Below are 12,313 nucleotides of genomic sequence, written 5' to 3' on the forward strand. Positions count from 1 at the left end.
CGTAGGGTAACCTAGGTTCCATGTTTAATAAACCTTGAGCAATTCTAACCTTGCAAGCTGGTTTTCGAGAGTAGTTAGGTCCATGGATTTTTAAGATAGTATCAGAACGAGACCCCTCTCAATGCTATCCGTGTGTCCGTGGTTTCCGTACCACTCTGTATCCCTGACAGTGTGCGCCCGTGGTTTCCGCACCACTATGTATCCCGTTATTAATTGTGTGTATGTGGCTTCCGTGCCACTCCGTCTGTGTAGCCCTAGTCGTTGAGGGGGTGCGTTAAATAGGACAACATCGCCTAGGACAACCTAAGTTCCATGTTTAATAAGCCTTGGACAATCCTAACCTTACAATGGGTTACCAAAGGTTATTAGGAAAAGACCGTATTCCCTCGCGTTAATTTATAGGACATGGATTAATTATTTTATTTTTTTGATCAAGCGATAGCTGGACCCGGGCGCCCACCCGTAACCTAGCTATCCAGCCGGCCCCACTGCTTAGCCCGACCCGCTAACCCCACTAACAAGTACAACACACTTTGCTCCACATGGGAGTGGAACAGCTGACCTCCCCAGGGGAGGGATGGGCAACCACTGTTCTACGACAGTGTTCGCGGACATGGATTAGTTGTTATTAAACAAATGAGTTCTGAGTGGTGGTTCTTGTTTTGGCAACATAGCACGTACGTCAGTTTGTTGTCTTACTCTTGTTCGCATGAGCACATAGAAGCCTCAAATTCTGCGTTCAGACTCAACACAATGTCTGGTCATACTGTGTGGGTCCCGCATTGACTATGGAGTCAACCTTTTGCAACAGTTTTCGTGGATTTTAAGACTCCTACGTACGTATATTAAGATTAGGAGGCCATTTTCACGTGGAGACAACATGGAATAAGCCATGCAGTTCCGATTGTAGTTTAGGTTCAAGGCTGACAGTCAAACTATTCGGCATCCTAGGTTCACATAAGAAGTGTGTGCGACTGAGTGTTTTCATTTTAGATGACTTCCATTTTTCACAAAAACTAAAAAGAAGAGGCATTTTTTCACCCTAAACGTTCTAATAGCAAATGCTAGCAGGAGTACAATACGCTTTCATATTTCATTCCAGCAACATTGCCAGTGCACCGTACTACCACCAAATTTTCAAATGCTATAAGCCTATAACTCTTGTTGCGAAGAATAAATTTAAACCTGTTGCATGAAATGACATTCGCAGAAAAGATGATTGCCAGTTGTTCTATGGTCTTATGTTTACACTATACAGGCTGGTGCCTATTATTATCGTCTAACATGCAATAACATACAATACAGTACAATAGTACTATTCGATGATTAAAGTTTGAGAGAGATGACCTTTGCTGAATAATGAATAACCAAAATACCAAGGCTGTTAATCGGTACCATTTTGATTGGAGCTGTGTCAATCCAAAGATAATTTTTTTTTGTCCTATATGTATATTGATACACTTCCGAGCAAAATGATAGTCCCTATTAACGGCTCTGAATTTTACATCTATCAGCATCTTTCCATCTGATTATAAATGTACTAACTTATATACGGCATAACAACAAACAAGCATTTAAACGTTCTAACTTAGGGCATAAGAACTACAAACAATCTTTGTTGGTACCTCGGGTCTCGCCTTTCATATGGTCCAGATTCCAAATATTCTGCTGACGTCACCAACAACGCCACTTTATCCTATTTCTCAAACAAAAACAAAAAGCAGCACAAGGAAAAGAAGTCTAGTCTAATTTATGGTTCTGATTAGCATTGAAAAAGGAAAATCAAGGGGTTTGAAAGTGAAATGGTCTTCTTTATTTCTCTGTTGGCTCTAGTTTCTCAAGTAACACGGTGTATATGCTCACTTCACTTTCCTATATATATGTCCATTTTCTACTCCTATCTCTAGCATATGTCCTGTTTTATCAATAGTTCTGGTTTTGATCAGCACAAATTATCTCCTGATCTCATTCCCTGAGACCCAGACACGTTAAAACTTTCGTGTTTTTGATATTGATCCGAAAATGAAGTTCGGGAAGGAGTTGAAGTCACAAATGGTACCAGAATGGCAAGAAGCATACATGAACTACGACTCGTTAAAATCAGTTCCGAAAGACATACATGTATTCAAACACCGGAAAAACTCATCATCATCATCAGTCATCCCTAGTATGGACAGACAAATGTCGAGGTACAGAGCGTTCAGTGGTCTGTTACATCGGAACCCGTCAACATCAACATCTTCTACTGCAGTACTAGGAGTCGAACCCTCTCAACTTCATCACCGTCATCATAATTATCATCACGGTCATGAAAGTGAAGATGATGAAGAACAACAGGTGATTCTAGTGAAGAATCCGACAAACTTACGTGAAGGAACGAGAGATGAAGGTCAGTACCAGACAAAATTCTTGATGACTGCTGAAGCCGGTGGTGAATGTGAACTTGTTTTCTTCCGTAGACTCGACGATGAATTCAACAAAGTTAATAAGTTCTATAAAGACAAAGTAGATGAAGTTATGAAAGAAGCTGATTCTTTGAATAAACAAATGGAGCGCTGATTGCTATTCGTGTTAAAGTTGATAACCCTGAAGGATTATTAGTTGACGATGAGAGTTGGTCGATCGAAATGGATCAGTTTTCATCTGAAGTTGCTGCTTCGGCTCCCATGGCTGTCACTACACCGAACGGTACTACTAGAAAACACAACAAGTCCTCCTCGAGGAAACTGCACAAAAATTCCGCAATAGAACAGATAGATGAGGGCAGTAGGGAAGGATCACTGTCAGATAAGCATGCATCATCCGGCGGCGGTGGCGGTGCTGATAGTACTGATCCCAGTACAAGTACTAATACTGTTCAGAACGGTGTTACAAATTCTCCAGAGCAACAACCACTTAATCAAAATGCTAAAAAGAAACCATCCAGGCCACCTCCGCTGCACATCCTCAACCGTGTGGAAATCAATAATACGTTGGAAACTCCTAGATCTACAATCAAAGGACTCATGAATAATGTCAATAGTAACAGTAACAGTGTCAACAACAGGCTCAGCACTGATGGTTCGAATTTCAAGAAAGAAAATATCAAGAAAATCGAGGGACAACTTCGTCGAGCATTTATCGAGTTTTATCAGAAACTTCGTCTGCTGAAGAATTACAAGTAATGATATTTAATGTTCAACTAAGATTTTCCTTAGCCATGCATCGAAATAATTTCTAGTTGTTACGTAAGTCTAATATTATGATTTTGTTGTTTCTGTTTTCCTTGTAGTTTTCTTAATTTGTTGGCTTTCTCCAAGATCATGAAGAAATATGATATGGTCGCGTCAAGAAGTGCATCAAAGTCTTACTTGAACATGGTGGATAGATCCTACCTAGGCAGCTATGATGGGGTAAAATAACTTTTCTCTGTGCATGAACTTGTCATATTTGTTAAAGCTACTTTTTGATGCGACACCACTCAAATATTTTGTTGGAATTTCCTTTTACGTGTGGATTTTATGTCCGTCAAAAGTATTAGATGTATTATAGCGCAGCCAATTCAATTAGACATCATCACCATGTCAAGTCATATATTCTCACAAATAGTACTTGCAATTCGTTTTATACCTGTCGTTTAAATGTTTATCTATATGAATTTCAGGTTACTAGGCTCATGGATCGGGTGGAGGCAACATTCATTAAACATTTTGCAAACTCGAACCGTGGTAAAGGCATCAGAATCTTGAGACCCCAAGCCAAAAAAGAAAGGCACACTATTTCATTTTTCCTGGGTAATTTCGCTTTTGCAACCTTTACTAATAATTAAAGTGGTTTTATAATGCTGTCTAAAAGGACTAAAATAAAAGTACTGAGCTGTTTATTCTTTATTCAGGTGTGTTCAGTGGTTGCACAGCAGCTCTAATTGTTGCACTAATATTAATTATACGGGCTCGAAACATTTTAGGAAAAGAAGGCAGCACTCAGTACATGGAAAACATGTTTCCACTTTACAGGTATTCACTCATTATATATCTCCTAATCCCTCGTTATAAATGTAACAGTAATAGCATGTTTGGATATCACTTAAGAAATTGATTTTCGATTTCAGTCAGAAATTAATTTGGATACACATTCAGAATGACTTCTAAAAACAAAAAAATTAATTTTTTATGAAACAAAAATATTTTGCTTCTGATTTCTGTAACTCTTCTGCTTTTATTATCCAAACAGGTTATAAGTATTTTGATGTAGGTGCCTATTCAGTTTTCTACGGGAAAATCTTCTTAAAATTATTGGCTTCCTGCTTAACATGAGACTTCAAAATTTGCTTGCAGTTTATTCGGGTTCACCGTATTACATATGCAAAGTAAACTACCCATTCATATTTGGATTCAAACAAGGGACTGAATTAGGATATAGAGAAGTCTTCCTACTCGGTGCAGCTGTAGCAACACTTGCGTTAGCTAGTGTACTTGCGAATCTGGATATGGAAATGGACGTGAAAACGAAAGATTATAAAGCATTCACCGAAATTCTTCCTCTTGGATTAGTCACGGTATGATTACTGAACCAATCTTGCTCAGGATCATGTTGTAAAGAATATAACGTTTCTGAATCATCTTAGTTTCCTTTTATTCACAGCTCGTACTTCTGATAACGATTTGTCCCTTCAATATCATTTACCGCTCAAGTCGTTATTTCTTGCTTCGGTGTTTCTTTCACTGTCTTCTTGCTCCACTTTACAAGGTAATGTAAACTACATTATAAGATGTTAGAAGAAGCAACAGTTGTAAACTGGATTGCCATTTGTAATCTCATTATTTCTTCCCATTTTCCCGGACAGGTCACTCTACCAGATTTTTTCCTGGCTGATCAACTAACTAGTCAGGTTCAAGCTATTCGAAGTCTTGAGTTCTATATTTGCTACTATGGTTGGGGAGACTTCAAGCGGAGGAACAACACTTGTAAAGATAATGATATTTACAATATCTTTTACTTCATCCTTGCCCTTGCCCCATATTGGAGCCGCTTGCTTCAGGTTCTGATCTTAAAAATCCTCAACAGATTTTTTGGAATCAATGTAAATATAAATTTAACTCGGTACTGATTATACCTCGATGTGTACATTCATTAATTGCAGTGCCTCCGACGCTTATATGACGAGCATGATGCAATGCAAGGCTATAACGCGCTTAAATACTTTTCGACAATGGTGGCAGTTCTTACGAGAACTGCATATACTAGGAGACCATTGACCAGATGGCTCGTATTGGCATGGATTAGCTCAGTCGTTGCCACAACGGTAAGTACATACTGGGACATTGTTATCGACTGGGGTCTTCTACAAAGGAACTCAAGAAATCGTTGGCTTAGAGAAAAACTTCTTGTCTCAAGAAAAAATGTATACTTTGGAGCCATGGTAAGTAACTGAAGATGCTAGTGTATTACTACATCCCATTTTCTTGTATGAGAATCTAACAAAATTTCATTGGGTTGCAGGTATTGAATGTTCTGTTGAGATTTGCTTGGTTGCAAACAATGTTGAATTTTCATGTATCATTTCTACATAAAGAAGCTTTGACAACAATTGTTGCCAGTCTCGAAATTATTCGTCGTGGTGTCTGGAAGTTCTTTAGGTAAATTTGTTTTTATGTTTTTGAAATTTGAATAAAAAAAAAAAATTTAAATCAAAGTGAAAGAAAATTATTCAAAATTTTGTTTGACTCGTGATGAGACTTGTTGTGTTGTTTTGTATATGACCAGGTTGGAGAATGAGCATTTGAACAATGTGGGAAAATTTAGAGCTTTCAAGACAGTGCCACTGCCTTTCAACTATGATGAGGATGATGAAGGTAAAGATGACTAATAAAAATGGTACCCGAGATTCTAATGATGTATTTTTGCAGCAGCTAGTCTCTAATGTAATTAAATAAAGCTTTTATTTTATTATTATTAAATTTTTTTTTATGAAAGCGCTTCTGAAGGGTATTTATCAGAAAACGAATAAATAAGTTATTACATGGGGTGAGATGGCACCCTGGCTACAAGCTGGACACCAACTCCTTTTTGAATGGCGATGCCTAATTTATGAAAAAGAAAACTTCTTGTGCCATAATTCATGTCATTGTTGGCAAGGCAGGGGCGGAACTAGGAGTGGCTTGGAAAAAATTTATGCATGTTAGGGGTGGCTCTTAACAATTTTAGCTTGGTTTGCATCAAAATTGGCTAAGCTCCACTACCTATTTTAGAAAAAATTCCAAATGTGGGGATGGCTTAAGCAAGCCCAAGATTGGTTGTAGATCCGCCAATGTGGCAAGGCAATTCTTCAATCTTTTCAATAATGTCACTATTTCTTCACAGAGCTCTTCCAATTTGGTGAAAGCTAAAACACCAAAACTATAACCACGTGACGCACACTTCTCCTTTTTGAATGGCTTCTCCAAGCTTTTATTATTATTATGATTATTTCATTTTTTTTATTTATTATTGGATAAAGAATACTACATTAACTAGTTGGAAGCCTAACAAGCTAAGCTACAACAACGCACTACTACATGAATTGAACAGGTTTTGAAGCTAACCTATCAGCGAGTCTCATGGGTAACTTAGTCAAGGGAGACGAAGCGGGAGGGAGGGCTGAGATTGTGTCACAAGGGGGGCAAGCTAACTCTACCGTCCATGTTAATTCCTGCAATATTACGTCATTGGGGGCTCGAACCTGGGACCTCCTGGAGCGCACGAAACTTTGGGGAACGAGGATAACCAGCTGAGCTAGGGGCCCGTTCTTTATTATTATATTTATTATTATTATTTATTTATTTTTATTTTTTTTAAGAATGCAATCATTTTATTATTATTATTATGTTCTTTATTATTATTATTATTATTATTACAATTACAAAGATTTGGCTGGGAGACGCGCAACAAATTGCGCCCCAATGCCTTTCTGAATAATAACCTAGCCTATGAAAAAGGGAACTGCCTAAGTTGTTGTTGACATCGTGGCAAGATATTATTATTATTTATTTTTATCTTTTTCTTTTTTTATAGGAAGGCAATAATAATAATACATGAGTCTGATTACGTAGGATTGGATGGCAATCTAGCTACTAGCTGAGCCCCAACTCCTTTTTGAATTGCCATTCTTATTCTATGAAATAAAAAACAGTTGGTATCACAGTTTGCATCGTTGTTGGCAATGCAGTTCTTAAGCCTCTTCAAGAATGTCACCGTGTCCTCGCCAAGTTCTCCTAAGGTTGTGAAAACAAGAACTCCAAAACTGTAGCCGTGCGTCTCACATACGTCTAAGTATTTCTTTCGCTTGCGAAGAACAGTTTCAGCTATTTCTTGACCCGAAATGAAAGTATGATTGCAACTTGTGAATGAAGAAACAACCTTAACATCGAAGCATGTGTCCTTTCCGTTCTCCCAATTATAAAATAGTAAATCAGCCGGTAGCAAAGTGTTATGCCCACCTGATTGAAGTCCAAGAGCCACTTCTTTTCTAGATAAAACACTTGCCCTATAACAAATATCTACAAAGACATCACGTGCAAGATCGTGTCTAAATTTCATCCCAAGCTCGTTAGCACAGTGTAGAGCATGATCTCTGTAGATGTCCATATCCCTCTTGCAAAAAGTACGTCGGCTATCCTCAAGGAAAAGCGGAATGCCCATATGATATTTGAGCACACTACGAAATTGTCTAGGGCCAAGAGTTTGGTTCAAACCATCTATAGGTATAACAAGTAGGTAATCTTGGGAGTGTTTCATATGATTAATATGTCATAACACATTGTCTCTTGTGGTCATACTGAACTTTTCGGAATTTGCCTCTTCACAACTTCAAAAAAGGTTACTGCCAAGGAATGCATGGACTGCATGAACGAAGGGGCGAAAACGCTGAAGTTGAGTGAAGAAGTATTAATCCCAAAGGCATGTTTATACGTAAGAAGTGTTTGCTGACATTTTGGACTTAGATCTGCCGAAAATTTATCATGTAAGATGATCTGCTGGACTTGCTGAGTTTGAAACTGAGAGGCTAAGTAGCAATAGTTGGTTGTGTCTGTCATAGAATAAATCCCGAGACCTCCATCTCTGAGGAAAAGGGTTGCTAGTCGATATTGCACCATCCGCCGTGATTAAATACCTCAAGTAGTGATATAAGTGGTTATCAAACTGGACTTTAGCTTCCTCCAATGCTGCAGGGCATGTAGTGCGCATAGTAAAGTATATTTTGGAGACACCTGCACAATTACGCAACAAAAGCAACTCACTTTGGAGATCTTTCATCTTCTTGACAGTATCCATTAGGTGAATGGTGTTGCTCATTCTTCGCGCCACCATATCCCTGCAATATTGCAAATCAAGACTCACATGCCCGCCCAATAGTTTAACACCTAAGGTCGGTCTGCCAATGCAACTAGGGAAGACGTCTGAATCGAAACTTCGGACATCTGCCTTGGGCCAAAAAACTTTTTTCTTGGTAAGGTTGAGATGAAGACCTCTGTCAATACCTTCGGCTTGAATGATGCATAAAGCTTTGGCTACCTGCATGCATGGTGTATCCGATGATAGTTCTGTCGTCTAGATACCATGCTTGTAAGTCTAAGTCGCATTGGGAGGCGATACTCTTCGTAATAGGGTGTAATGTGAGTGTAAATAGTAGGGGTCCCAAAGGGTCACCCTGTTGCACTCCTTGTGCTGAGGATAAGGTGATATCATTGTAGTAAAGCCTGGCAGGCCTCGTGTAACAGAATTCGACCCAATGTGCGATAGCCGGACATTGTATCCTTACTTCACGAATAAGGGAAGTTCTGTCTACCATGTTAAAGGCGGTGGTAAAGTCAATGAGAAGCATGGATGTATCAGTCTTATCACCTTTTAATTCCATTAGTCTATTGACAGAATGTAATATACCTTCGCCTCCGCACGGCACTCCAACACCAAATTGGAAATCCCCCAGATATGCAGACATTTCTTTACCCATTTTTGTAGCGGCATTAGACACAAACCTTCGCCAAATAGTGCCTACAGCTATCGGTCTGAGCCCTCCACCTGGTTTCCACAATGGCGTAACAGGCGTGCTAGCAATGTATGCTCCAAGTGCAGGTGGGCAGTTGCCGGCAAGCCAGAGGTTAATAACTTTGGTGATGGAGGATAGTAGAACATTTTAAAATCAACCAAAACAATGGCTACATAACCTGTTGTAGATGCATAATTTGCTATGCCATCGAATGGTTGCATAATTCTTTATGCTTCTGCTTTTTCTGTTGGATTCAGGCATATACAATGTTTTAGTGGTTGCATAACCGAAATGATAGATGCATGAACAAAAATATGGTTGCATAATATGTTATGCATCTTTTGTGGTGTATGCATGTTGTGTTATGCATCTTTTTTGGAGGCTACATAACGAATATGTAGTTAGTTTTCGAAAATTTTCTCTAAAATGATGATCACCTCCGGTTTTTTCGTGAAAAACAAAAATTTGATAATGTTGTTTGTACTCGTTGTGTAGCTCTCTTTAAAAAAATTCCAACGACATAAAATTTATAAAATTCCAAGGCGCGGTTTTTTAGATATGTTATATCCAAATTGCGTTGCCAATTATACCCCTAAAAATAAGGATGTATAACCTGTTATGCGGTCATTGTTCAAAATTTCATATAATTATGGGTGTCACGGAAACTAAAAAGAATCTTGGGCCTGACAACGAGGATATTATTTTTTTGGGCCTGCGCATAATTTCCCAAAAGAAAAAAAAAGATTAGGGTATTACATGCCTTCTTATTTGACTTTGCACATTGGCTTGGTTAACAACTCCGTGACTTTCGACAACATGTTGGTTTTCTATGAACTCAGCCATGCTCATATTCTCAACCATGCCTTTTGAAAAATATGGAAAATGTGTAAGATTGAGAAATTAGAGATTGAGAAATGCTGGTGTGAGTTATAATAAATTTGAAGTTGAGTATTTATAGGGATGAGAATTCTTGACTATTGAATGCAAAACAATTGAACGATGTTTACACCAGCAAGCGATGGAAAGACTAGCGCTGGCATTAATCTGACATTCGAGTAAATTGTTAACTATCAAGCGATGAACTCTTTATGTTCACAGGAGATACCATCCCATACGCCTTAATGGTATATTGGCCTCTTAGCCACTTATGTTTGTCACTTTGTCATACATACCCTTACTGGGTGCAAAAGTGGCAAACTATGTTATTTGACATGGCATAGATGGAATGGGGCTATCACGAAAGAAATACATAAATAGTCCGCGAGTTACAACACCAAAGGTGTCACTATCCATGCACAAAAACTCCAACAAAATAAATTTTTCACAAAAACCCCATTAAACACAAACTACCCATCTAATTTAAATCTCCCAAATAAAAACGAAAATCAACCCCACCTTTAATTTTTATTATATTATCACCACCAACAACAACGCACCACAAGCAAACTAGCAATACCGCCGTCCACCACTTGCCTCCGACCACCACCGCCGACAACCACCACCACCGCCTCCAACCACCACCGCGCCGCCGCCAACCACCAAATCGCCACCGCCAAACACTACCGCATTACCATCGCCGATGACGACCACCACCATTATCGCCGACCACCACCACCAACCAGTTGCCACTGCCACAAAAAACGATGAAACCAAACAGAAAAAAAATGATGCACCAAAACTAGATGAAACCGAACTTGGTTTCATCATTTTTCCACATATTGTCATTTCACCAACACAAACTTCAATGATGAAACCAAACCAAACACGTCGACTTCCAAGTCAGGCCGAATAAACTAAAAAAAAATCTGTCGACTTCCAAGTCAGGTCGAATAAACTAAAAAAAAATCAACTGAAACCAAAATATGGTTTCATCATAAAAGAAACACAATAAGATAAAACCTACCCCCACCGTCAACTTTTTTGGAGCAATCAAAATCAGAAGTTTCAGATTCTCCTGTAACAATGGTACCGGTGAGAAACTTCATTCTCTTCTTCCTAACATCATCACTGTCAAAATTCTGATTTTCCAATGAGACTTGGAAATATTGAACCAAAACTGGTGAGGATCCTCTGAGGTGAGGATGCAACCAAATCTCGTCTCAACATAAATTACCGTATCACCAACAAGATTGGTTTCGTCAACATAAAATCTGGAAAAAAATCACATATTAGATGAAACCAAAACTGGTTTGAACAAAAAAAAAATATTATGATATCACCAACAAATTGGTTTCGTCGACAGGAAATGGTACCGGTGAGAACCTTCCTTCTCTTCTTCGTGACATCATCATTGTCAAAATTCTGATTTTCCAATGAGACTTGGAAATATTGAACCCATTTACGGATCCTCTGATGTGGGGAGGCAACCAAAGCTCGTCTCAACATAAATCACCGTATCACCAACAAGATGGTTTCTTAAACATAAAATCTGGAAAAAAAATCACATATTAGATGAAACCAAAACTGGTTTGAACAAAAAAAAATTATTATATCACCAACAAATTGGTTTCGTCAACAAGATTAGAAAAAATTAGATGAAACCAATTTCGGTTTCATCATAAATAATATGAAACCATAATTGGTTTCGTGCAAATTTCTATTTAATTGCAAGAAAAACTACAGGAGATATTATACATGTCCATTAATAAATCCTCACAAGACCTTTGACATGATTATAACAGACTGCTGTTACAAACAACGACCATGGTAAATAATAAGCATAGTAGTTTGTTTTGAAGTTTGATAATCTAACATTTTCGACAAGCACAGTGACAAGAGAAATGTTAGATTAAGATCGATTATGTGGTGCGGTGCAGCTAGCAATATTTTTATGAATATGTAAAGAGTGGTTAAGTACATAAAATGATTAGTTGAGTTATTCGTCAGATAATTCAACATACATATTCTGCAAACTATCATCATTTTCAAATAACCACAAAAAAAAAGATGGAGAAGATTTTACTGTTGTTATATATGTAAAGTGTCCCGCACCATATTACTTTCTACTTTCGGATGAAAAACGACAAATACAATGAGGGGTTAGATAAATGTCACCTGCCCTGCACTCCCTTTTGCATTTTATTTTTCTCTTAAATTTCTCCATCTTTTGTCACCATAATTTCTCTATTCATTTCCAAACTAGATAAATAAGTTCCTGATTCATTATGCATATGCATTCCATTGTCGAGACACACAGAAATTATAAACTCAAAATCGCAAAAACTAGGTGATCAAATGACTATGTTTATTAAGCTAGGATGAGGAGTTCAACTGAAAGATAATCTTTAGAATCAACATTTTGCAAGC

General features: G+C 38.1%; 1 pseudogene; it reads left to right on the forward strand.

The window, feature by feature from the left end:
* Positions 1-1,923: 1,923 nt before the first annotated feature.
* Positions 1,924-6,026, forward strand: LOC113318707 (annotated as a pseudogene).
* Positions 6,027-12,313: the final 6,287 nt, after the last annotated feature.

The sequence above is a fragment of the Papaver somniferum genome, chromosome 10 (assembly GCF_003573695.1).
Source record: "Papaver somniferum cultivar HN1 chromosome 10, ASM357369v1, whole genome shotgun sequence".
Classification (NCBI taxonomy): domain Eukaryota; kingdom Viridiplantae; phylum Streptophyta; class Magnoliopsida; order Ranunculales; family Papaveraceae; genus Papaver; species Papaver somniferum.